The sequence below is a fragment of the Ambystoma mexicanum genome, chromosome 11, assembly GCF_040938575.1.
Source record: "Ambystoma mexicanum isolate Mex_15411 chromosome 11, UKY_AmexF1_1, whole genome shotgun sequence".
Classification (NCBI taxonomy): Eukaryota; Metazoa; Chordata; class Amphibia; order Caudata; family Ambystomatidae; genus Ambystoma; species Ambystoma mexicanum.
The window spans coordinates 466778020-466802904 of record NC_090934.1 but is presented as its reverse complement, the minus strand read 5'-3'; the positions used below and the strand labels follow the sequence as shown (position 1 = coordinate 466802904).

The following is a 24885-nucleotide window of genomic DNA, read 5'->3' as shown; positions in this document are numbered from 1 at the left end:
TCATTTTACGCTCCAGTTTATTTTCCTGCCACCCGGAGGAGTAGGAGATAGCATCCCCGTTTTGCTTTCCTCCTCGTTTTAGGAGAAATACTTTGCTTTAAACCTCTATAGGAGACATTTAAAGAAATAATTGCATGCACCTATTTTTACACTTACATGCTGGTGTCCACTGCATGCAATTTTTTTCGCTCACACAGCGAAGATTAAAACTAAAAAGTAAAAGAGGCCCAATCGCCTTTACTCTTCAGTATTACTCTCGATTTGAGAGCTGTATGCTCTGCTTGCACATGTGCGTTGCAGGCAGTGTTTCATAATTGCTTCGAGCAGAATCTGCCCGAGCATTGGCAGATGCTAATTTGAGGGAGATTCCATTGGAATCTTTTCATTTTACACCTGTACGAGAATCCTATGCAGGTACGAAATGAAGTGATCTCTCGAGACATGGAAGGAAAGCAAAGCAGAGATCTCCCTCTGCTTTTCCCCCTTCCTACACTTCGGGACGGCTGTAACATGAGCCGGAGCAGAAAATTAAATCGCCAATTTAATTTGACACTTTCATTTCCTGTTCTGCTCACTGTAAAATGACTCCCCCCTCACCACTGTGAAATTGCCTCTGCCTACTCCCTTCGAGGGCATTCCATTAGCTCCGTTTGAAGGCTCATATCCCAGGCAATAAATTCTTCCACACCCACAGATCTATACATGACACCACACCTCTGGATTCTTCAAAAACAAGCTCTTCTCCTGTTACCCTGAACACACACTCCTTTTTCTCTAAGAGCACCTCACAACCAGAGAGACTCGGCTCCATCCAGTTTAATTCAACTGTCAGCTGACAAAGAAGGTACAGCAGGCACGTTCTTAGTGACATGACTCTTTCTATGATTGCGATACAGCCAGGCCCAAAGGCAAAGCGCATTATAATTTTCTTGCTAGGGCTTAGCTAGTGAAATATTATCATAATAAAAATACAATAACGTTTTCAGCGTATCTGTACACTCATGTCAATGGTTTCCTTATGGATAAATAACTAACCTATAATAAGGTCCTTAACATCAGAACTTCCAATCATAGCTCTTTGGCGGAAAGTTATAAGCCAGCAATGTTCTCTCCACAAACTCTGCATGCACCTACCCTCAGTGGGGTATTCAGGTATGCTTTTATTTGGAGTGGGGGCTTCACCTATAGTATAGCAGGCACTCCACAGCACTACGACACTGCCTGAGAAGTAGGATCCATGTCCAATAACAGTGGTTTCTTACTTGGGGCACCTCTACTGGACACAGCCCACCATATCTTCCCTGTGTGAGGGGTACTACCAGATGATGGGGGCCCCTTATTGTTTACCTTCCTGGAGTTTTTCTTTGCAGTGACTCCTAGAATCAGTGCTTCCGCCTGGCTCTCGATTGTGTTCGAAGGAGAACCAGGGACATCATTTGGGGGTTGCCGCGACCCCTGCGGTCTCCCATGTGACCCATTGCTTTGCAACCCCAACTATATTGAAAAAGATGGATGCAAAAACGGAAGCTCTGAGCTTTCGCTTTTGCATCCGTTTCTTTCAATATAGGTGGCTTTGTGCCTGCGCTGCTGCAGCGGGCGCCACTGGGTCTCATGCTTTCAAGAGTTCTGTAACTTTTCATTGGTTGCTTAGCAACCACAAAATGTTAGAGCTCTTGAAAGCACAATGGAGGGGAAACATCTTCCCATGATGCACTGGCACAGGCCCACTGGCTACCCTTAAGTGTTATAGGATTGGAACCAGGCAGGAACATCAAAGGTTCACATGGCTTGCTGCTGATGCAGCCGAGAGGGCCCCTTCACTGCTGCTTCTTGCTACCCGCAATATACGCATACAGTAAAACTTTGGGTTATTTTACATTCTTAACCGTCATAAGGTAAAACACTGGATCTATTGCTTTGCTGAGGCTCAGTGGCATCACCAGGAATCAAATTTAGGAGGGCTACAGGGGGTGGGGGGGAAACAGGCAAAAGTAGAGGGACACAGACAAAAATAAGGGGGGACACCTATAAAAGGGCAATGTTTGACATCAGAAGCACTCCTGCAGAGAATCTTTTGTGCACACCAACTACCACACCCCTTTTGTGCACCGCTGCTTTCATCAGAACTTAGGCACTAAACCATTAAGTCACGCATGACCAATCATTAGCGGTTTCGTGCACTACATTCTGATTGGAGGGGCTGCTCTTGGCTGTAGGGGGAGCTTAACAGCTCTTCATTGTTGTGGCAGCATAGATTGCGGCCCTGTGTGTGTGGACACAGCACTGCAGACGGTACAGAGAAAGTATCCCAGCTGAGGTAGGGCATCACAAGAGGGGGCCAGCCCCCTCTAGCGACGCCACTGCTGAGGTTACGTAGTTATATAATTTTCAGCATACAGTGCGAGTCGCAGGGGTTCTAGCTTTGTCATTATTGAAAGCTCTTCATTTAAATAGAAGAGATCTGATTTGCACGGCATCCCCCGGGTGCCACGTTTCCCCTGATGCTCCCGCCGACCCCTGCTGCAATACGTGGGGTCCGGGCAGCCGAGCCACGTTCCGTTTCAGGGAAAAGCGATTGAGGTGCAGGAGTTTAGTGGGTTAATGCACCAGTTGCCAAAACCTGTGCGAATCAAGAAGTTAGCCATTTGACTGTCACAGGTGCTGACCCTTCCATCTACTGAGGTTATTTAAGATTTTGCACTTTCACAGTAGAACATAACAAGTTATTACTATGATTAAGTTATCAAAACGAGGTCCTGCCTCTGGTCTGGGTATAGATGTGGATGGTTGCGAGGAGCTGTGGGACAGAGTGGAGGGGGCTTATTGCGTCTGACATACCCTATTGCAGAGGAGTGAGGTTTTGACTGGAGTCCGAGGAAGGGGCGAGGACTGGTGGCAGTATTAGGATCTTTCCATGTAAAAAGCAGAGTGAAGAAGGGCCAGGTGCCAACTGGAGTAATGGGCACAGACTGGCCTGCAGAGAATAGAGTTCTATAGGAATGATGCGTGTGTGGGTAATGTGGTATGCAAAAGCACTCTACAGAACATATTAGGATTGGTGTGATATCCAGAGTGTGAAAACCCTACTCTCGGGTTGTGGCACCCATTTGTAGAGTTTCTACATGTGCTTAAGCGGTGTGGCTTTAGCTCTGTCTATGGATCCTAGTGATCGCAAGTCCCAGCCCCCATCAAAAGTACAGTGTGACTGTGAATAAGTTATACCTGATATTATGATATAGAACACATTCGAGCAGTGACTGCTTTTGAAATACAACACGCTAGGTAATGGTGAGAACGGGGGCTCCGAGGTTTTTTTTTTTGTAGGTTGCCATAATAGACTATACGCTCCCAGCTAATGTTTATCCCTACTCAGTCTCCATATCACAACGTTGTGCACCTCACACAAAAGAGTCCAGGGGATGCTTCCTTCTTACTACAAGCAAGATTTGTGGTGCTGATTGTTGGGGCGAATTCTCATTCTATGGCTAATTTCCCTTACCTATAGAGTCCCCAGCAGCTTTGCTGGATTTGAAGGGTTTGTTTCTTTTTACCTGCTAAGTGTGAGACCCTTTTTCCCACTCTTAGTCATTTTTGCTATGTGTGTTCTAGACTATTATTGTGTTTAATGCCCATGGGATCTTTCTCAACCCCATAGGAACCATCTTTATTCACATGTGTTACCCTCCGTGCAGTGCAACAGGGATGTCGTGGCGACCCCCAAACAGACTCCATACTCTGGGACTGACTACTGTCTCCCAGGACATGTAAAGTCCCCATTGACTTTACTAGTCAAATCCTATGAACTAAACCAGAACAACCCATCTTACTATTGAGGTACTGGAAGGGGTTAATAGTTTTTCCCCTATGTTCATTTTCGAGAGGGTACCGTACAGTTCCTCCCTCAAAAGTTTCTGGCTGGTGGCAGTGGTTACTACCGTAAATATTTGACCGCAAATATTTCCCTATGGATTTTCCCATTGTTCGAGGCTACCACTTTTTCTGACAGCCTCTAACATACTGCTGGTGTAATTTAATATTAACTTTACTCTGGTAGGTTTTTATTGCCAGAACTTTAATATAACTTCTTTCTCGTGTCTTCCTCTAAACTCCTAACCCAGGTCGGGGATCCTTTGTTTGTCCTTTTGGCAGGCTTCTGCCGAGAAGCCCTCCTTTCGGCGCCACTGAGTCTGGGGTGGGTCCATTGTTTGGGAGGGGGAGTAGGACCTCTGGACAGGGTTGCCACAGCAACCCAGGTCACACTCTATCCTGATAGGCTGGAGGGTCTCCCGCCAAGATGACCACTCCACTGTGTGAGTGACAGCTAGGCTGTATGAATGGGGATCTTTTTGCATAAAAGCAGGGTCCTGAGACTGGAAGAGCAAGATGTCGCCACTGGAACTAAGAAGCCGAAGAGGAGAGAAGCCAAAGACATCTGCACCAACTGAACCACGGGTGAAGCCCTGCTGCAGCGTCTCAACACTTTTCTCCACATGACGAGAGAAGATCTTCACCTGCAAGAGCCTTCTTCCCTTGAACTGGAGGGGCCAACCAGTTTGCCAATCGCCTTCCCGGACCTGCCTTGGTTGAATCTCCCTTACCCTGTACTCAGAGGCCGGATAGCCAGGCACCCCTCTACCCGGACCGCGAATTAAAGGAGCGTACCTTTTATTCGTCGGGCAGCACCGCGGCTGGTTTCATCCCTGGGTAGTGCAGGAACTCAAACCTTCCTCCACGACGAGAGCCTCTCTTCCTCTGCTGGATCCCCTGAACTGCAGGAACTACTAGGAACAACCGCCACCGCAGGAGCCACTTCTCCATTTTAAAGGTACATTGTTCATCAGGCCGCCCTTTCTTCGCGGTAGCACTAAATGTGTTTTAAATCCTTTACCTACCTGTTGGGTTGGCCGCCCCTCTCTCTTAACATTGTCTTTTCAACGTCTGCATCCACCTTTTCCACTTCGTTAACCAAAGACTTGACTGCAGCTACAAGAACATTTTTGCTCTTGGGCCATTGCCCTGTACCAACTGACTTTGGCACAGGCCTACTGACTCTGGTCACATTTGTTAGATCTGCCTTCTTTAGACTGATTCTCAGCTAGGACTGTGTGGTGCACCTATTTCTTTTAACTACCCTTTCCTTCCCATTTTTAAACCTTGTGAAATGCCATTTTGCTCAATTTTCATTTACGTATTGCTTATACTGATGCACTGCCTTGCTTAAACTAGTTCACAAACTGATGGGAAGTGTTGCTAGGGTGTGTAAGAACCTATTTCTATCTAACTTGTTCTTTCTCCCTCTTGTGAGGAATTGATAGAGGATCCCTTGTGTGCAAGTGTCACTGTGCCATTTTGCTCAGTTTTCACTCTGGTTCACTTGGTCTACAATTTAACTTGGGAGTGTGTATATTTTTCCTTTGACTTAATTTAACTTGCTTGATGACTGTGAAACATGTTTTTTGTTAGAAGTGTATAAAACAAATATATATATACTTTTTAAATACAAAGCTTTGGTCAGTGTTTCCTTGTTACATAGTCTAGTGGCCCTGAATACTGCTCAGCTCCCTCTTGAGATAAGTCTGACTGCTCCGCCACAGCTACCAACTAAATCTTTGTGGTACAGACTGATACCAAAGGGGATTTATTGCTCTTACCTGTATTCCTAATCTTGTGTAGTGCTCCCTAAGGGAACTGCACAGGATTCTGCCTAACACAGATGATGCATTTCAAGAACTCGACATTCCACAGGCAAAGCACTCGCCAACGAAGCAAATCTGTGAAGCCTTACTCGTATTGTTTTGAAGTAAATCTGGGTGATTGAAGTTAGTTGTTGATGTTGGGGTCACACAGAGGTGGCTCACTGCTTAGAGTTTTTTCTTAGTATTTCTGCCGTTCCACCTTAAATTCTCAGCTGCCTTTTTACCATCTTGTGATCCGGGGCAAATCCCTACTTCTGCTTAACTTCATGTAATTGTGTGCGTGCATGATAGCTTATTTTGCGAGCTCGTAGAACTGCGTGCCATGTAAAACGATGCTTTTTCTGGAGCAGGGGCTCTCATTCCCAAACGCCTGTCATTTTCAGGCTATTACTCAGATTGTGATGAGAGCCAGCTCGCTTTTCATGTTGTCTCTAAGCAAAATCTAATCTCACAAATAAGCAGGGCTCACCACCAGACCCCCCCAAAGAAATGTACAGGTTTTATTTTCTTCCACTTGTAAATATCTCCTGTATGGCGAGTTTAACCCGGAAAAGGATTGGATCGATGGCAAAGAGGTCACTGTGTACACTTCACCACTACCAGTTTTGTATGTAAAATGTTTCGGGAATTCAAAATATTGCATAGATTCAAATAGGTTTGTCACTTTGACATTACGGATTAAGATGATTCTGTTATGTCAACAGTTATACAAAACACACTCACACAGTCTTTCTCGCTCACAGACACACACACCAGGGTGTCCATTGTGACATTTGCACTATGATATTTGCCCTTATTTGTACATAGGAGGCAGAACCTCTATCCTGATCCCTTTCATTTCATACAACGTCCATATCTATTTTCTTTCCATTGCATGGCATCATTTGGGCTTGGACGTCTGCTTACATTCAGAGTAATTTGGTTATATGAGCCTGTACACACTGATATTAACACTACAAATGGTGATCCATTCGTGTATGAAATGTATATCCTATTACAGTGATATTGTAACCATATATTGCTCAGTGTACTGAGGAACAATGCTATGTGATGCCACTTCCTGTTTTGTCAAGGGGTGAAGGGTTGTGTGCCATCAGTTCCTGTGATGTCACTTGGAGGCGTGGGTCAACATACATCACTTCCTGTGATGTCATCAGTGGTCAATGGTAATGGTATGTCTCTTCCGCTACCCCAGGCATTTTGGTGAAATGACATCCCTGAGGACAACCTTATTGAAATATACGATGTCCAGATGGGGGTTGAAAAGAACCATCAAGTTGTTTTTGCTATTTCATTTAATCCAAACATCACATAATGTAGAACTGTGGGGATAAATAGAACCCAAAATAACTATTGCACGAGATGCTGGAAAACTGCACTTCGTGCTTCAAGTGCATGCACATGCTGATAAAGCAAGAATATAGGTGCTGCCTCATGTAATAGACAGCACCTAACATAAGACTTAGTGATTGCCTCAGTATAAAGAGAGAGGTGCAAAAATAATGCATTACTTTATTCATTAACTTTCCTCACCAGTTACTTGCTTCCATGAGAGATGGTATACAACAAATGACACAGGCATTGTCACTTGTGAACAACAAGCAGAAAGCTAAGGAAAAGCAACATTAGTTGCAAAACAGGACAACATTAGTAATGTTAAAATACCACCACTCTATGTATTCACCTATTGATCAAAATGTTGTTATGTGTTCAAAATGAAGGGTTACAGTGTGTCACGTTTTATTTTATTGATAGTGCTTACATTGTAATATGACTCCCGTTTCACGTTCTGAACACAAAGGAGTGAAGTATAATGAATATTTAATCCGAATGACTTGCATGTTGTCAATACAATAGAGGTGAATACGCCTTTCATGCACGTAAAATCATTATATGCATTCAGATGGCTTTAGCAATGCTTATTTTGTTGTCTTCTTGTTAAACTGACCAAAAGTTAAACATGTTTTTTCTTTGTTGCATGATGGTAAACGGGCATGTATCTGAGCTTTCAAGGATGGATACTGCACAGCATGATTGTGGAAATAAGACTCGAGGCAGCAGGCCAATACCGCCCCAGGTAATGGCCCCAGGGCTGTAGTTACAAGTAACGATGCCCGGGGGGCATTACTGTGGGCGGTATTGGCCTGCCACCTAGGATCTTATTGCCATTAGTACACCGGCCCATTAGACCGGGGTACTAATGGCATTTATTTTCCGTTTTTGCGCATTTCGAAACAGAAAAAAAAGTGAACAAAAATGGCCACCGGGAAAGGGAAAACGTAGTCCGTTTTCCCTTTCCATGGTGGCCATCGGGAGCGGACGCGCTGGGAACAGAAGTATTTCTAGCGCGTTCGCTCCCAAGATCAGAAGAAAAAAGAAGGTGAGTGGGGTTGGGAGGGCGGAAGGGAGGGGAAGGGGAAGGAAGAAAAAAAAATGTATTGCAGTCTCCAGTGGGGGACGATGGAAGCCTCCAGCCGTTTGGAGGCTTGGAGCGGGGATAGACCCGCTCCAAGTCTCCACACGCCTGGAGGTTTCCATCGTCCCCCGCCGGAGACCGCAGCACAGAAGGTAAGTGGGCTGGGGTGGGAGGAGGGAGGAAAGGGGGAAAAAAAGTCTTACCTGAGACACCGGCGGGGGACAAAGGAAGCCTCCAGCCATGGGGAGGCTCGGAGCAGGGATTGCTCCGTTTCGAGCCTCCTCATTGGCTGAAGGGCTGCCACGCCCCTCGACAGGAACAGAGTACCTGGCACGCATGGCGTACAAGGGACTACCGTGTGGTATGACTCGCAAATGAGCCAATCACCACGCTTTATTCCTGTTGCGCCGCGCATACCGGGTACTAATTGCTGTTAATACTGGAGTCAGGCAGGACTGGGTCTTTTCTCCCTTCCTGTTCTCCCTGTATGTAAATGGTTTGCATGATACTCTAACTTGCCTGTGAGGCTGACAGCCCCCGTTTCAGTGTTGTGTTAGAGTCCTCGCATATGTAGATGACAAAGTTTTAATTGCAAGGTCGCCCATATCAGTTCAACGTCACATTAATTATTATTGTGATTTTATGAGTGATCTTGATTTGAGCAAAATAAATGTTCAAATCACTGTCTTTTTACATTGGGAATCAACCTCTAAGTGTGAACACTTATCTATTTGGGGGTTTCCTTCTTCTCGAAATTCAATGGTGAAAGCAATTTTTTGAAAAACAAATATATGCAGTCATTATGAGGTATTCATTGGTTTAGCAGTGTTTACAAAGCCCATCCATTGGATATGATGTTAAAAGTATATAAAGACAAAGCTACAGTCACTGGAAGATAGAGGGCAGACTTGTGGGCTACTTCTAACGTTCCATTGTTACACACTCATGAAAAAAAATGTTTTTAAAGATACTTGGTTCACCTTAATCTGCTTCCAATTTTGAAGTTAATTGCAAAATTGGTCTTTCCTTTTTAGAGGATGTGTTGTATACTGAGCCAATTAACTTGTGGTCCACAGTTTGGTCTAATTCAAAGGCGTCTTTGACACACCTCATTTTGAGTCATACGCCCTCATAGTTTTGCCAGTATCCCGTTGGTAATACTGGCGGGATACCGGCATAACTGCCTTACTGTCTCCGCCGCCTGATATCCCAGTATTGCCAGGATATTACAGGCTGCTGAGATGCCAGTAAATTCCCATTCCATGGAGTACGATTGGAATCCATGGGATGGGATTGCAAGAATAACTGGTACCGGTGCCAGTGATTCTGGCAATTATTTGCTGGTAGGCACTGAACTCCCCAGAAGGTCAGGTCTGCTGGTAGTTGACTACCCCTACCGGCAAACTTGTGTTTCCCCAGTCCAGAAAAAAATGCCAGTGCCGGAATTACTTTCTTTTTTTCTGACATTTATTCCAAACCAGGGAAGTTATAGTGACCCCCATGGTCTGCATTAAGAAGGCATGAAATTAGGTATTGCATAGTTGTTTTCAGTTAGACTAAACCTTGGATTTTATTTCACTAATCCGTTTAATCTGAACAAGAAATTGGAACGGAAATTACAGAAACATTATTAGAATGCATAGTAAGTGAGAGAGAAATTAGAGAACTTGCCAAAAACCTCTATTCGTAACTATGTGGTCCTGGCCTGATTGGTCTGGCTAGTTGCCTTATCTGGTCAAACTATAAACATGAGCAAGCCCTCATCACTAGAGCCAGATTTATCTTAATTTACGATCAGACACAGCTAAATGGATACATGTGGATGGCAATGAAATAACTGTCGATTCGGTACTGAATGCACTGAAGACTTAATGAAGTAAAAATGCAATTGGTCCCCTCTTTCAGAACTTGGGGTTTTCTCAATGCAGACCTGCTCTCATCTTCCTGCTGTCAGTAAATACAACATTGGTGGCCTGGATGCTATTAACGTACATTAGACGTGCCCTGAAAATTAAAGATGATTTGATTAAAGATCTTACCAGGGAATGAGAATTGATACTACCAATTACATTTATACAGCTTATTTTCTATATTGGTCTTAAAATTGATATATTGATATTTATATTACACAGCCAGGGGAGTGGCTGTGTAGTTATGGTTAAGTTGCTAATCCCATAGGAAGAGCACTTTTTGGGCAGCTTATAACTTCGCTCCCCCTGGACGAATGCACACCAAACTTTGCAAAAAAAGTATATCATGCACTCTGAATTTCTTTTTTTACCATAGACTTAATGGGGGAAAAACTTTGCGCACGCCTACAGCCCAAAATGCTGGACGGATTTTCACCAAATTTATGGCAGGAGCAGCGGCTTGGTCCCGAAAGCGTGCTTTTGTAAGTTTGGTGAACATTCATCCAGTAGTTTTTTAAAACGATCAAAAAGTAGATCTAAAAAAATTAGTGATATCTATGTCCGCTCTGCGGAGACACTTCCCTGTTCGCTCTGCGGGCAAGATATCGATTGGCTAATCGGTCGCGTCATGTCCGCGGACATGTGACGCATTCGCTGATTGGATGGTGAAGAGCGTGAAGTGCGTCAGATTGTTCCGATGCGCCCGCCATCTTGGATCCGTGTTTTGGTGTCCGCGGACATTGCCGCAAAAAACATATTAAAAAACACAACATTGCACTTGTTAAACTTATCAAATACTGTCTGGGGAGGTGAGGGTTGATGAGGATGGAATGGGATATGGCAGCAAGAAGCAAAACACGGGTGTTTTTTTTGTCAGAAAGTCATATGCTACATTTGGAGGTGTTCCACAATATAATGTGCGTAAAGTACAGGCAAAGGACTAATGTGTCTGTGTTAAAATGTATTTAAAATAATAATGGAGTCAGACTGCCACCACCTAGAGTCTGGCATCTGAGGCAGCCACCTGCAGTGTCTGATGCAAAGATCGGCCCTGCAAGTGTATGAGAATAACAGTTCTCATGGATGCGGTGAGCCATGTTGTTGCAAAGTGAGAATGTATTTAGATTCTGAGTGAAGGTCACCAGCTTTGAATTTTTGGTTGCGAGGTAAGGAAGCCCAAGCATGGGGCACAAAGTATAAGGTTCAATTGTTTTTTGCCCTTGAGAGAAAGGGACCATTCCGTAAGGAATGCAATGAGAGGAGGTTTGTAATAATGAACATTTGATAAGGTCATGCATTCCAAAAGTGTGTAAGGAACATGTAAATAAAGTTCATGAAGAATCTTTGGTGCAAGTGCAGTGAGCATTACGGTCTGACTTATGCCAAGAGCATGGAAATGGTGAATATAATTTAAGTTTGATTTTGACGATTGTATACCGGAAACGAGCATTAACTTATTATCATCTGAAGATTAATTTTGGGTTATATTCTATTTGTTTGTTCTGTGTTGCTTATTGCAATGTAACACAAGTACTATCTTTGTGTGTGGTTGTCTTTTTTACGTGGTTATGGGGAGTGCAGGATCGAGGTGAATGTAGACTATAAATAGGTTCACCCAGGTTCAACGCTAATATTTCATTAAAAATGTCATGTATGCCCATATTTAATTGTGTATCAGTTTGCACATTGATTTCTCTTTGTTGAGATTGTTTGATGTGTGTGCTAATCGTTAGTTTAAACTCTATGCCGAATTAAAAAGTCAATAGATACATTGTAATAAAGTTCGGGTATTGGTACACATTTTCTGTTATGTTTTCGAAATAGCTACATCCTGCCTTTCTGTGATTGTCAGATTCCAGATGCCAACTGACTGCTTCTTTAATCGGCAGCTGCAAATAGTTGTCAATGCCTGGATCACAGTGACTGTTTTTTGGGACGATCGCCCAGGGTCAATGTGCCCGTACGCTGTACTAGCGATTAGGAGTAACATAACCTCCTTTATGGTGGTCTAGGCCCAAGTTGATGCAGAAGCCCTGGAATTGTCATGATGCCCGCTCCCGGGGAGCCGGTTCAAGCCCGGCGTCCCCTAAAGCGGACATCCAGTCCCCAAGGAAGGACCCAGCAACCCCATATAGGGGCCCTTTGGACAGTGTCCTGGCGCCTATGGCGCCAGGCTCATAAAAGACATCAGTCCTGGCGCCATAGACGCCAGGCTCATTATGGGAATGCTTGGGTGCACTTACCTGATGCAGACCATGCTGCAGGATCCCGGCCTCCTTGAGGCCTGAAAGGAACTACTTTACCTGTGGGACTAATTTACCATCTGGGCATGGTCGGGGAAGGATACATACCTGGAACTTCTTCCAGGGCTATATAAACCCCACCCAAACAGCCACACGTGCTTCGCGTTGTTCTGCATCTAGCAGCTGGACGCTCACCGTGTCTGCTCCTGCATCCTGACTTCTGCCATGCCTGCCAGCATCCTGGATCACTTGCAAAGGAAGAGAAGAAGAGAACAGAAGAATGAAAAGTCCTTACCTGCTAAATCCGCATCCCGGAGACATCTCGCCGACAATCCTGAAAAGGAAGACTTTAATTTAAAAGCGCATCGCGTCGATCGCTGCAGCGCCACATTCCACTCACCTTTACAGGGCACCTCCATGTTCAGCAGCGATCATCCGGATTCGCAGTCACGCCCCAGCGCCTAGGGAGAAAAAGACCAGAACAAAAGGTCAGAGAGAGAAGGGAATAAGGAAAGCTAAATCTCCATGTTAAGACTTACCTGTTGATTTCGGGTCCGCGCCGCATCCTGGCATTTCCGGACCCCGGCTCCTAAGGGGAAAAAGAGACATCAGCGTTAATGAGCGAATGAAAAGACATTACCAAAAAACGCTCATTAAAGACTTACCTGATTTCTACAAGAATTTCACCTCTCATCTCGGGTCGGTGCCTGTTCTCCGGCATTCCGTACCCGGCCCCTATGGGGAAAAAGACACTAGCATTAGTACATTAATGCATGGACACAAGGGGAACCTCTTATCAAAAAACTTACCTGGAAGCCAAGCAAGTTTGGTTCTCACCAATCCGAAAATCCAGTGAAGTAACTGGATACCAACGCGCCCCTGCATCAGAAGCAGGATGGAGAGCTCGTCCTTCCAGACCCCAAGGTGAGACGCTACGAGAAATCACAGAAGGGTTTCAAGGAGGGTGAGAGGGGAAAGTGGGAGGCCGATTGCATTACCCCGCAGACAGTTAAACCCCTATTTTCGCCTACAGAAGGATACTTCTGCGAGCCAGACAAGCCAGATTTGGGGGCCCGGTCCAGTCCGAACCCTGCGCATCACCTTAGAAGAGGTCACAGCAGTACGAACCAGGCCAGCACCTCCGTGGGAGTCAGGTGAGCGTAACAGGAATTCACTGTGCAACCCAAGTGTTTTTTTTATCGAAAACAAACACTTTGTGTACGGAAAAAGAACAATGTGTGCCTCACGATTAACATTTTGGATCACGCGCGAAGAAACCAATTTGCAATTTGATTGAATATGGCAATAGTCGGATGTACTCTGTGCATTTATTGTGAAATAAAAGTACTTTACAAATTGTACAGTGTTATTGTTTTCTTTAAAGTACAGTTTAATATTCTGAATTGTGACGTGCTGTGTTCTTAGTCAATGTGTGTTGATTTTCGGGTTCTGCGTCACGTCACAAAGGTGATTATGGGCGTGTTTGGCTATGCTGAAGAGGAACGTCACTGAGAAAGGTGTAGAATATCACTAGGGTTGGTGATGTGAGGGTCAGGGGCGGGGCATATGATTTAGTGACGTCAGGGCAGTTTTCCTTAGGCAGATGCAGCAATGGATAAGAATAGCACAAGATGGACACACCCTGCTGCCAGATTTCATATGTTTTTAAAAGAAGAAAAGGGAGGTAAGGTGAATTGGAAATGTTTGCCGTAGATCAATGTATGTATAAAAATACATGGCCGAACCCTCGGGACAATAATATTTTCTGAGCATTGCACTTGTGAAAATTATGAAATGATGTTTGCGGAGGTGAGGGGTGATGATGATGTGTGGGATATTTCTGACGTGATTTCGAATGAGTTTACAAAGTTTGGTGGGATTTTGTGCAGAGCTTATATGACGATTGTATGTGCATTCATTTGACAGTTTTGAAAAAATAAAACGTGGGTGGATTTCCAGCAAACTTGAGTAAGGCGCATTGGCAAGGATCTAAAAGCATGGTTTTGCAAATGTGGCAGTGTTGTCTTATTTGACAAGTGTCAAAAAAATAGCGGTATAGCTTTAGTGACTGAGGGGTAGGCTGTAGCCATGGGCAGTGGCCAGAATGTCCGGGTCATGGAATAAGGTCATGATCCGGACAATGTAGCTACTGGCCATGACCAGAAGGGACAAAACATAGGATTAAAGTGGCCATGTCCACCTGGGAATGCCTTTATGCTAAAGCTATTTCGAAATTAGGAAAGATTTGAAAGGGAAGAAAAATGTGCTTGTGGTAATATGGTCCTAGGGTTTTCTTTTTGCCTTCTGCAGGCTGCCATGGAAAGCGAAGAGGGGCCCTGTATGGAACCCCCGCCTTCCCTTTCCATGGTGCCATCTTGGGATGCCAAAGGCGTCCCGGTGTAGGACGAAAAAACCCTCTTTTTTAGTACCACGGGTTACCGCTTTGGGAACCTAGACTGCTAATGGCCTTCATCCCACATTTCAGGGGTTGGAATGGGGGGTAATGGTCCAGAGACCTCGTTTTCCACCCTCGCTTCGCTTGGGCTAATAACTTGGGCTGCTGGGCCGGTATCCACCGTTCCAGTACCTGGAACGGGGATGAACGCCCCAATATTCCCATTAGCATAACACAAAATGCAAATGCAAATGTTGGAAAATCTTATTGAGTCTATGTACTTTACTGTGAAATTTAAAGTAGATGGAGTCTATGCGTTTTTTTTTGTTCTATTTTTTAACTGTGAAAGGTGGTTCCTAAAGGAACATTTATTTTGTTTTTGGATTAATTTTTTTTGGCAGGAGAGCTTAGAACGTAAGGTGGGGAGGGACATTAGGGAAGAAGCACCAAACACTAATATGTTATTTCTAAGGTAGGGGGCAGTGTTTCTCCTGCTCCTTCATTACAGAAGTGGTGGTGTCTCTTGGGGAGGAGGGATGGCCTTAGCTGATGCCATTTTAAGATAAATAGCAGTTTTGGTAAAAGTATGTACTGTGTACTAGGTTAATGGATGAGTAGGACTAGGTGTTGGAGCTGTGGAAGGGAAATTTTGAGGTTGAAAGTTCCTAGATCAGTAGAAAATGCAGTTTCAAACTGTCCGCGAAGCACAGATTTTATTGTGAAGTGCGTACGGGTTCTCGGATGAGTTATCATGCTGTGCGCCAGCATATGGTCATGTGGCACTCTCTGGAAGGTCTGCAATGAAGTGAGATGTTCGTAGACATAGTGAAGTAGCACTAATAAAAACCTATGAAATTCAATGAAAAAACTTTGTTAAGGGGACGTTATGGTTAAGTTGGACTAATAAAAACACATGAAATTCAGTAAAAAAAACTTTGTTAAAGGGACATTATGGTTCCAAGTAAAACCGAAAAACTCCTGAAATTCGCCAGTTATGGTAATCTAAGCAACCATAACTCGCGCCACCGTGCACTGCTAAAACTAACACCCAGGACATCAAAGATGACATCACTAATGTCATTGATGACATCACTGATGACATCACATGTCTGGCTCCCTCTTTTTTCCTTTACAGACATATCTAGGCCACAGGGTTTTCTTCAGTAACAGTCAGGAACTAAACATTGAAAAGGTACTATATTCAAGTATGTTCTTACAGTAATTCCCTTAGGGTCCAGTCATATCATATGAAACGTATACATAGGGGAAGACACAGGCGTGAAAGAAAGCAATCCTTTCTGTGCATGAAGATAATCAGTAGGGTTATCAGCACTTTCTGATAGTTCTGTTTTTTTATTACTGTACTTTCCCTGTATATGCTCATATTTGTATATATTGTACTCACACTACTTTCCTTAGGGTCCAGTCACATCATGTGATACATATACATAGGGTAAGTAGCAGCTTTGAAACAGAACCATCATTTCTGTGCATAACGATAATCAGATTATTAGTTATGAACACTTTCTGCTACTACAGCTGCTTTTTTGCTTACTTTACTTTCCCTATATATACTCTTATTTGTATGTGTTGTTGTCTCTTTGTGTTTTGTCTGTATTAATGCAATTATGTAGTACGTTGGTTTTATTAGCTACTTATTACATGTTTCACAGTACACAAAACTCTAATAAGAAAGCAGTTATCACTTCACTATTCAGCATGGCAGGATTATGAATACTGCACCTCCATCATGTATGCTGCACACAATACCAATGTTCTACATGAGTAGCTTAGTATACTGGATAGAACTTCATAATAGAATTCTATTTATATCAATGCATTGCTTAATGTACTAAGTAGCTCATGATATTTATTCCAATGATCCTTGACACTTTTTGTCAACATTATAATAAGAATCCCTTGTAGAGACTTTTCATGAAAAGTGAATGGCATGTGATGTCATCAGTGATGTCATCAATGACATTTGTGATGTCATCTTTAATGTCCTGGGTGTTAGTCTTAGCAGTGCACGGTGGTGGCGCGAGTTATGGTTGCTTAGCTTACCATAACTGGCGAATTTCAGGGGGTTTTTGGTTTTACTTGGAACCATAACGTCCCTTTAACAAAGTTTTTTTACTGAATTTCATAGGTTTTTATTAGTGCAACTTAACCATAACGTCCCCTTAACAAAGTTTTGTCATTGAAAATATATATATGTATATATATATTATATTGCATAAAATGATTCTATGAAGTTCTAAATGATATGCTTCCTTATGTTACATTTTGTATTTAATGTTTTGTATTTAGAAAATTGTACTTAAATTAATTTTATTAATTGAATCAAGTGAGTGAACCAACGAAAGTTAAAATGTCACTTCTGCCCTGCTTACAGCTTCCTGTGGGGTCCATGAGACTGGCATGGGCCTTTCAGAGTGGTAAGATTTATTATTGCTTTAATAATTAAAACCTGTTAAAACCCACCAAAAAAGGGCCATCTGGACTAGACCACAGGAGACAAGTTTGATGATCAAATACTTTTAATACAATTCCTCCATGCTGTATTGTGTGGTGTGGTCGCTGATAACAATCAGGGCAGCCTCTATGACAATCCACTCTGTTCTCTTAATGTCGGATTTCAAAGAAAATGTGTTGAACTTAGTGTTTCACCTTTGAAAGTTGGCTCTCAGAAAACATGACTAGATGGTTGTCCTAATGGCCCTAATGGATATTGAAACAACAGAGGCCTGGTCAGCAGGGCTGTCACAAGACGTGGGGAGGCCCGGGGCAAAACATTTGGTGAGGCCCCCTTTTGATATTACGCACTAGGGCAGCAGCAGCACCTTCGCAACCAGGGGACTCGAGAAATCTCCCCTTGAGTTTGTATGGAGGAACCCAAATATGGTTAATTACTACAACTGCAAATCAACTACAGCAAAGTTATTTTTATCTACTGAAGAAAGGTTTATGCCAGACTAACTTTTGTTTCATAGGCATAAACATATATAGGATGGCATGACGGCATGTGGTGCATGACGCCAGCATTAAGGAGCACCCTGCCCCTGTGTGCGCATTAAAACACACATCATACACAGTGACAGATGCATGATGTACAGTGGAGGCTGGTGAATTTCTGAATTTAAGAGGCTTAAATGTTTTGTGCCAATTATGCAGGAGAGACAGAGCACAGTGAGGGTGCCCAAACCAAACAAGGGTTATTTGAGGGGGTTTCTCACTCCCAAGGAAATGTTTGAAACATTGGGTTACAATTATGCATTTTACGGCACTTTGTTTGCAAAATTGGGTAGAAAGCCATACACTTTGCAATTGGTTTTGTATGGAAGCACACGGAAAACCCCAATAGTTGCACGACACCAACCGTGCACAGGAACATTTTCCAATACATTTCATGCCGCCGTTGCACACAACATATGCTAGTATAAAGATATATTCATGCTGGTTGTTCCCATGTGGTCCATGCAGGCTGCACCAATATATACCATAATTACCATGCACACACTCCCAGCCAGTAAACATGCCATTCCACAGAAAGTATGTCCATGCTGACTGTGCACCGTAATTGTTATTACTGGCTCGATTGGCCTAAATTCAATGTGGGCCAATTTAGCCAAGTAGTATGTTTGATTTAACCTTGATGTGCAGTCCTGTGCATCAAGGGTGAAGCAAAACAAACATTGGCAATCCTAACAGTTTGGACTTTCATGTGTGCATGGTAAAGGCACTGCTGTATTGCTATTAACTGTCTGTTGATGGTAGCAGGTGCACACTGGTTTGAATACCTGAGCATCTAATAGCCGTGCCTGGCAAATACCTAATAACTATGCAGAAACCAAAAGTGTTGGCTTTGCCAATGTTTGTTTTTAACAGGACTTCAGTGAAAGACACGTATGGTGCAACACAATTGAGTGGATCGGCCTCTAGCCCCCTCCCGAAATGTTGGGTTTTGTTGACTCGACCTGGCTGCATGGGCAGAACCAGCCCCTGGCTAGGGAGGGCTAAGGCTCGCCCACTTTGAGGCAGAAGGCCACTTTCGATGCGTCACCAGCCAGTAGCTCTCGTTATGGAGCGGTAGCAGCATCAAACATGCAGAGTACAAAAGCCTATCCATGCAATATCAACAGACTAACTTTGATAAAGCCAAAGTCTTAACTTCTAGTCTCAGCTTTTAGATGGCCCACCTCTCCAGAGATTAGCATAGGATTGTGAAAGTAAGGAACCTCTGAATTGGGGTGAAAGATACGACTAGTGGCCAAAGGGAAGGTGAACTAGCTATTCAGCTTCCCAGCTGGGCTCAGGGTATTGGGAGGGAAGTGGGAGCAGGGCTGGTTGAAGATGTGTCAGGGCTGGTGGGGGCCCATTTCTTTGCAATATTTGTGGAGCACGCCATGCCTTACAGATTGTAAAAATATGCCAAGGTGCCTGTGATACAGTGAGGTGGTTAAAAGCTGCAGATTATCTGTAGGTGACTACCCATTTCAACTGCAAAAGCTGAAAGACCCAGACGCCATCGCCCAGTGGGGAGACTGACAGCGCAACGTGTTTATTGGCCCCACATTGGCCCCACTCACTATCTGCTTTCGAAACTGTCATCCAGCCCCTGCCGGGCTGACCAACAGAGCTGTGGCCAGACGGACCAAGGCACAGACATTAAACGGGGCCTGGACTTCGCTGTTAACAAAGGCCCTGAAATTACTAACATAAAACATTTCACTGTTAGCACCTGCATTCATAAACATACAATTTTAGGTAATTGAAATTGTGATGTGGGGTTAGCACTTGCATGCCAGGGGCGTGATTAGAAGGGAAACGGTGACATGAGACATCTCATTCTCAAAGCAGTCCTTAAGTGTGACATTTCAGAAATGAGGGCTAGAGTTGGCTGTTTGTAACATTGAAGCTTTGTCAGAATAGTCTCATTCAAATGAGGAAAGATGTTAGATGTGCCCACACAAGTAAGTTTGCCCCTCCACCCATTTGCAGTGTTAGACCCACTCCATTGCCCCTCGAAATTTTAGCCTAGGTGCACCTCTGATGCCATAATCCCACCACTTAATTAAGTGGCCCACAGGTGTTCTAAATTTAGGAATAGGGGCTGGCGCACACACGAACATACAACACTTTCACCCATGCATTCATCCACCAGTCACACAACTCCTTGCATGCACGCAAACATAAAACCAAACACAGCATTGACACCAACATAAACACCAACATACAAGCACACATTCATGCACATATACATACTCCTTTAATTTAAATACACATATATACACATTTAAATTAAAATAAAAACACTTACCTTACCGCCATCCACCCCTGAAAAACCCCCGTGCAGCCACGGTAGGCTGGAAGGCCCTCACTCTGACACATAGACATGTTGCCTGACAGGAGAGGAGTCCTGTTAGGCAGCATGTCCACGTTGTCAGCTGAATAACGGGAGACAGCAGAGCTCACTTCGGAGCCCTGCTGTCTCCCATTATTTTTCTGTTTGTTGCAGAGCTAAATGGCTTTGCAACAAATAGTAAAATCTTTGCAGGGGCAGAGGGCAGACAGCACAGTTCTCCTGTGTGAATAATGGACACAGGTGGACTGTGCTGCATTCTACTTAGGAGAGGGGGCCACAAGGCCCCCAGCAAGTGCGAGGCCCGGGGCACTTTGCCCCTCCTGTCTCCCCCTCGTGATGGACCTGCTGGTCAGCAGATTTCAGTCCAGTCTTTCCCTCATTATCAGTTGAGGGAAAGACTGGACATGCAAGTTTCCCATTATATGTAAAGCGCTTTGTAGTTTGCATGTCAAAGCAAACAGAATGCTTTTTGATTATACATTCACAATCATGCCATTTACAATAAAGGCAAATGTGTATGTTAAAAGCTGAGAACCTCCACTAACATATGTCAATAATTCTGCATGGTCTACGATTTGTACTAATGCATCAAGTATTAATATTCAGAACTTCATGAACAAATACCTGGCATAGTCATGCTGCCTATTCAGACAGCTCTATGATAATAGATTCCAGAAATCCATATTTCACTGAGTTGGCCAGTTGTTACCAGGCATTATGTAATAAAACTATTTTGCATTTAGAAGTGCAAGAGTGAACCATGCCTCATCTTTGCTCATATCAAAAGAAATCGAAATTATGATTAACCAAGAAGACACACTGGGTGGTGTATTCTATGGGAGTGCATGAATATTGAGTAAGCCAATGGAAAGATTTGACCAAAAATCAGGAACACAAAGGGAATATGATTCTATGTGGAAAAGCTACACAGAAGCAAAACCACCAGTTCCAAATAGATGGGTGTTTAACTTGGACATTAACTGGAGAACTAGGCCTTTTCCATGAGATTATTAGCTGGAGTGAATTTGATTTTCAAAAGGGAGGATATCCTGACTCGGAGTTCTTTGGAAAACTTTGAGGACTCAGCATTTTAAAGAATATTTCAGAGTTTGAAAACTCTCCAAATGTAATTAGAAATACCCCCAGAATAATTTCCCTGTCAAGTCCCTGGGTAGCAAGGGAGTTGGGGGGGGGTCATTTCCATGAGGAGACACTCACTCGAAAAAGAAGATCATGATATTTGTGTGTGTGAAATGCAACAGTGCTTCCCATTTCATTTAGAGCCCAGTGAGATTTAACTGATTGTAGAAATCAGACCATTTCCTGCACACAGAGCACATAGGGGGACAAATTATCATTCATGGAAAGAGCATAGGATATTATATTTTGCCAGTGTATGTTGTATTCGGATTTCATTATATTGAAGCTCAGGGGGATTATATTTCAATGAGAACCAAAATGCTTTTTATACGTGCGTGCACTGTGTATAACAGGATATATATCCCAGCACTGACAGTGAAGCATGTGGTGAATGGTAGATACAATAGGCAGAATCCTTGAGGTTTTCAGAGATACAGTCAACATTTGGCTGTGGTTTGAAGGTGGCCGACACTGAAGCGTAATCAAGAATTGCTTAATAATGAAAGCCAGAGATACTTAAAAAAGAAAATGAGAATTAGAGGGAGTTTTATTTGTGTCACTTTCCCTCCTATAGAAAATGACACACATGTAAAAGGCACTTACCCTTCACTCTTGAGTTTGCACAGTTTGACCCAGATTGTGAAGTGAAAGGGGAAGGGCTACTCATCCCTGCATCAGAACATTCTAAAGGCATTCTCCTAGGTAGGGTGGGTGAACCTAAATCCAGTTTCAAAACTGCAGCATTGGGTGAAATTCATTATTTTCTAAATAAAAATTCAATGTACATGCTAGAAATCCACAACCCCACATTCAAAGGAGGGAGAAAATTAATGTAGATGTGTACATGAACTTAATTTTTTAGGCAAACATTCTCTGGTAATAATACTTGTTTTTGATACTGGAGAATTAAAAATATTCTTGACTTGCCGTATATTGTCCGAAGTTGATCTTGCGTAAATGTTAACTAAAGAGAATTTGACTAACTAGCAATAAGCATCAATGTAGCCATAGCACCATTGGGAATGCCGTTAAACTCACATTATTCAGGATAGAAATGTTAGAAAATATCTTTTTGACATAATAGTGTTACTGCATTTGTCTGCTACATTTTAGTGAGATTGTCACAGGCGGCCTACTCTAATTGTGCATAGAATTTTTCATATCCACACATTTGATTGTAGTTTTTTCACTTGAATAAAGTAAGGGAACCACCTTTGATTTACTCCCTTCAAATAAATCTGAATTCTGGCCACAAAGCACAGTCCAAGAATTGTGTGGTGGGAACGTAGATCAGGGAGTGCTAAATCGATGATGACCACTTAGTCAAATGACCAATATCTTTGACAAAAGCCTAGATCAGTTGGCAGAAATGTTGCATCTCATGCTAGGATGCATATGATAAACCTGGAGCAACAAAGAAAACAAGGGGTACCACATTGCTACTCCTTGACCAATACATGTTATCTATTAGCTGAATGCATTCACTGGAATGGTTTTGCACCCTGGTGGGGGCTCAGTACAATTGTCTCCTCTAAAGGGGCACTTCTGCTGCATCCTTGACTAAACAATTTTGACCATTTAGCTTGCCAACTTAATATAACGTACCGCCAAATCATAAAGAATGGGTACTCGCTGCCAAGGTTCCCACTCTATGCACCTTGCCTCCATTCTGTGATGTGTCCCTGGCACCCTAAAAACTCAAATGCACATCTTGGCGGCGGCCTTCACCTTCTGTGGTGGCACATGACTCGAGATTTCATAATGCCAATGGGGCACTTTCCCCACAGATTGGGTTCTGTGATGTGCTGTCTTGGGTAAACCCACAGTGTTTTCTTGTAGGGCCCAGACAATTCCTGTGTACTCCAAATGGAAACACCTTCCCCTAACTCTCATATCTTCTGAAAAGTTTCATATATGATAAGAGCACTTCGTGACTCAACAAGAGGAAAACATATTCTTAACACTCTTCCTTTTATAACTTGCACAGACCTTTGCACAACCACTATCAAGTAAGGCACTGCATACTTAGCCTTGCATACAACCTTAACACAGACAATATATGTTTACCCAGTTCAACTCTATTTGGTATACATTTCAGACCACCACAATGTCTCCAAAGTAGGACAGGAGAGCCTTTCCCAAATTCGTTTGAAGTTTGGACAGGGCATTCAATGAATGGAGTTCATAGTCAGTCTTGTGGGCAGAGGCAGGCCTCTGCTGGCAGCTTGGTTAGTGTAGAGGTAGACAGGGAAGGGATATTATTCCAAATTATTTTAGGATCAAGAGAGGCAGAGTAATAATTAGAATATATTTATTTATTTTAAAAATTGTACACATGGACACACGCACTTGACCGGGACATTACAATCGGTGGCTGCAAATGTGTGTGCATTGCACTTGCCGTCTTCTTTTGACTAGGGAGGAAGGAATGTCAGTGTCCACTTTTAATGACGTATACAGGCAACATTTACTGTGGGCGGCTAGTATGTAGAAGAAAAGCCCAGAGAGGTTCATAGGGAAATAGAAATGTGGATTTGTTTATATGGTTACTTGAACTCCCTAGAGTTTCTAGGGTGCTCATTGGTCAACTAAATCCCTCTGAGAGGTTCAGCCACCCTGATTAGATCACAAAACGTGCTGCCATCCCCTAAATTACACATGCAACTGGGAGAGCTGGTGGTTCATGTAAGAACTCATGAGTCACACAAACACTGTGGTTCAGTTCGACTCTTGAGTTTTGCTGGTGGAGGGAGGGGAAATCACATTTATTCATTTACTAGCTGATATACCCTGCATTGCCCGGGCTTGCACTCCCACATAGGTGCAGGTAACTGTGCAAAATTTGGTGCAGATTGGTGAAAAGGTGTGGAATTGTATAAGTAACAACGATTTGCTGAGTCACAAACCCACAAACAGATTTTTACCTCTGCTGAAATCTCGGTAAAACGTAGGGTGTCCAAATGTCAAGTAACCAGTAATGTCTGGATGGCCCCAACAGGTGACTGTGCAAAATGTGGTGCACATTGGTGAAACAGTGTGGAATTGTATAGGGAACATACTCAAAGCCACAAACCCACACCCACATTTTCACTTTTGCTAGAATATGGCGAGAGGTGGGGTTTTCAGATGTAATACAGCCAATACCAAGTGAGTGTGCAAAATGTGGTATAGATTGGTGAAATGTTGTGGAATTGTATAACGAACATATGCAAAGCCACAAATGCACACATTTGAATGTTTATATATATATAAATAGATTTGTTTGTTTCACGCTATAGCCAATTGGCATCAGGGCACACAAGACGCAACACAAAAGACAGAACACAATGTAAAAATTACCACCAAAAGGTGATTGAGCTCATTATTAAAATAAGCGGGTTTTCAAACTTTCTGGAATGGGTGCACATGCTACTGACTGCATGTGCATCTGGGCACAGTGTGCGATGGAAGGGGGCATTTCTGCACATTTTAAAGTGTACTCCGAATTTTCAATTCGGATACACTTCAAAGATGCACAAAAAACAAAAAATGTCCCCTACACCAATTTGGAACAGGTGCAGACGGTGTTCAAGGAAGGAGCGAGAGGACGTTTTTTAGCTGTTGAAATTCTTGTTTTTATGTCGAACAGCATTGGTATAAGAAACTGCTAACCTGCTTGGATTTCTACACGCGGAAGAGGGATAGGAACACTTTATTTAAATGTCCGTGACAGATTCTTCA

The 24885-nt window shown here is 43.3% G+C and overlaps 1 protein-coding gene across 3 annotated transcripts in view; it reads right to left on the bottom strand.

Moving 5' to 3' along the window:
* The window catches only part of TP53I11 (tumor protein p53 inducible protein 11), a 901622-nt gene that overhangs the window by 39664 nt on the left and 837073 nt on the right, over positions 1-24885 (bottom strand). The gene's annotated exons all lie outside the window — the stretch shown is intronic.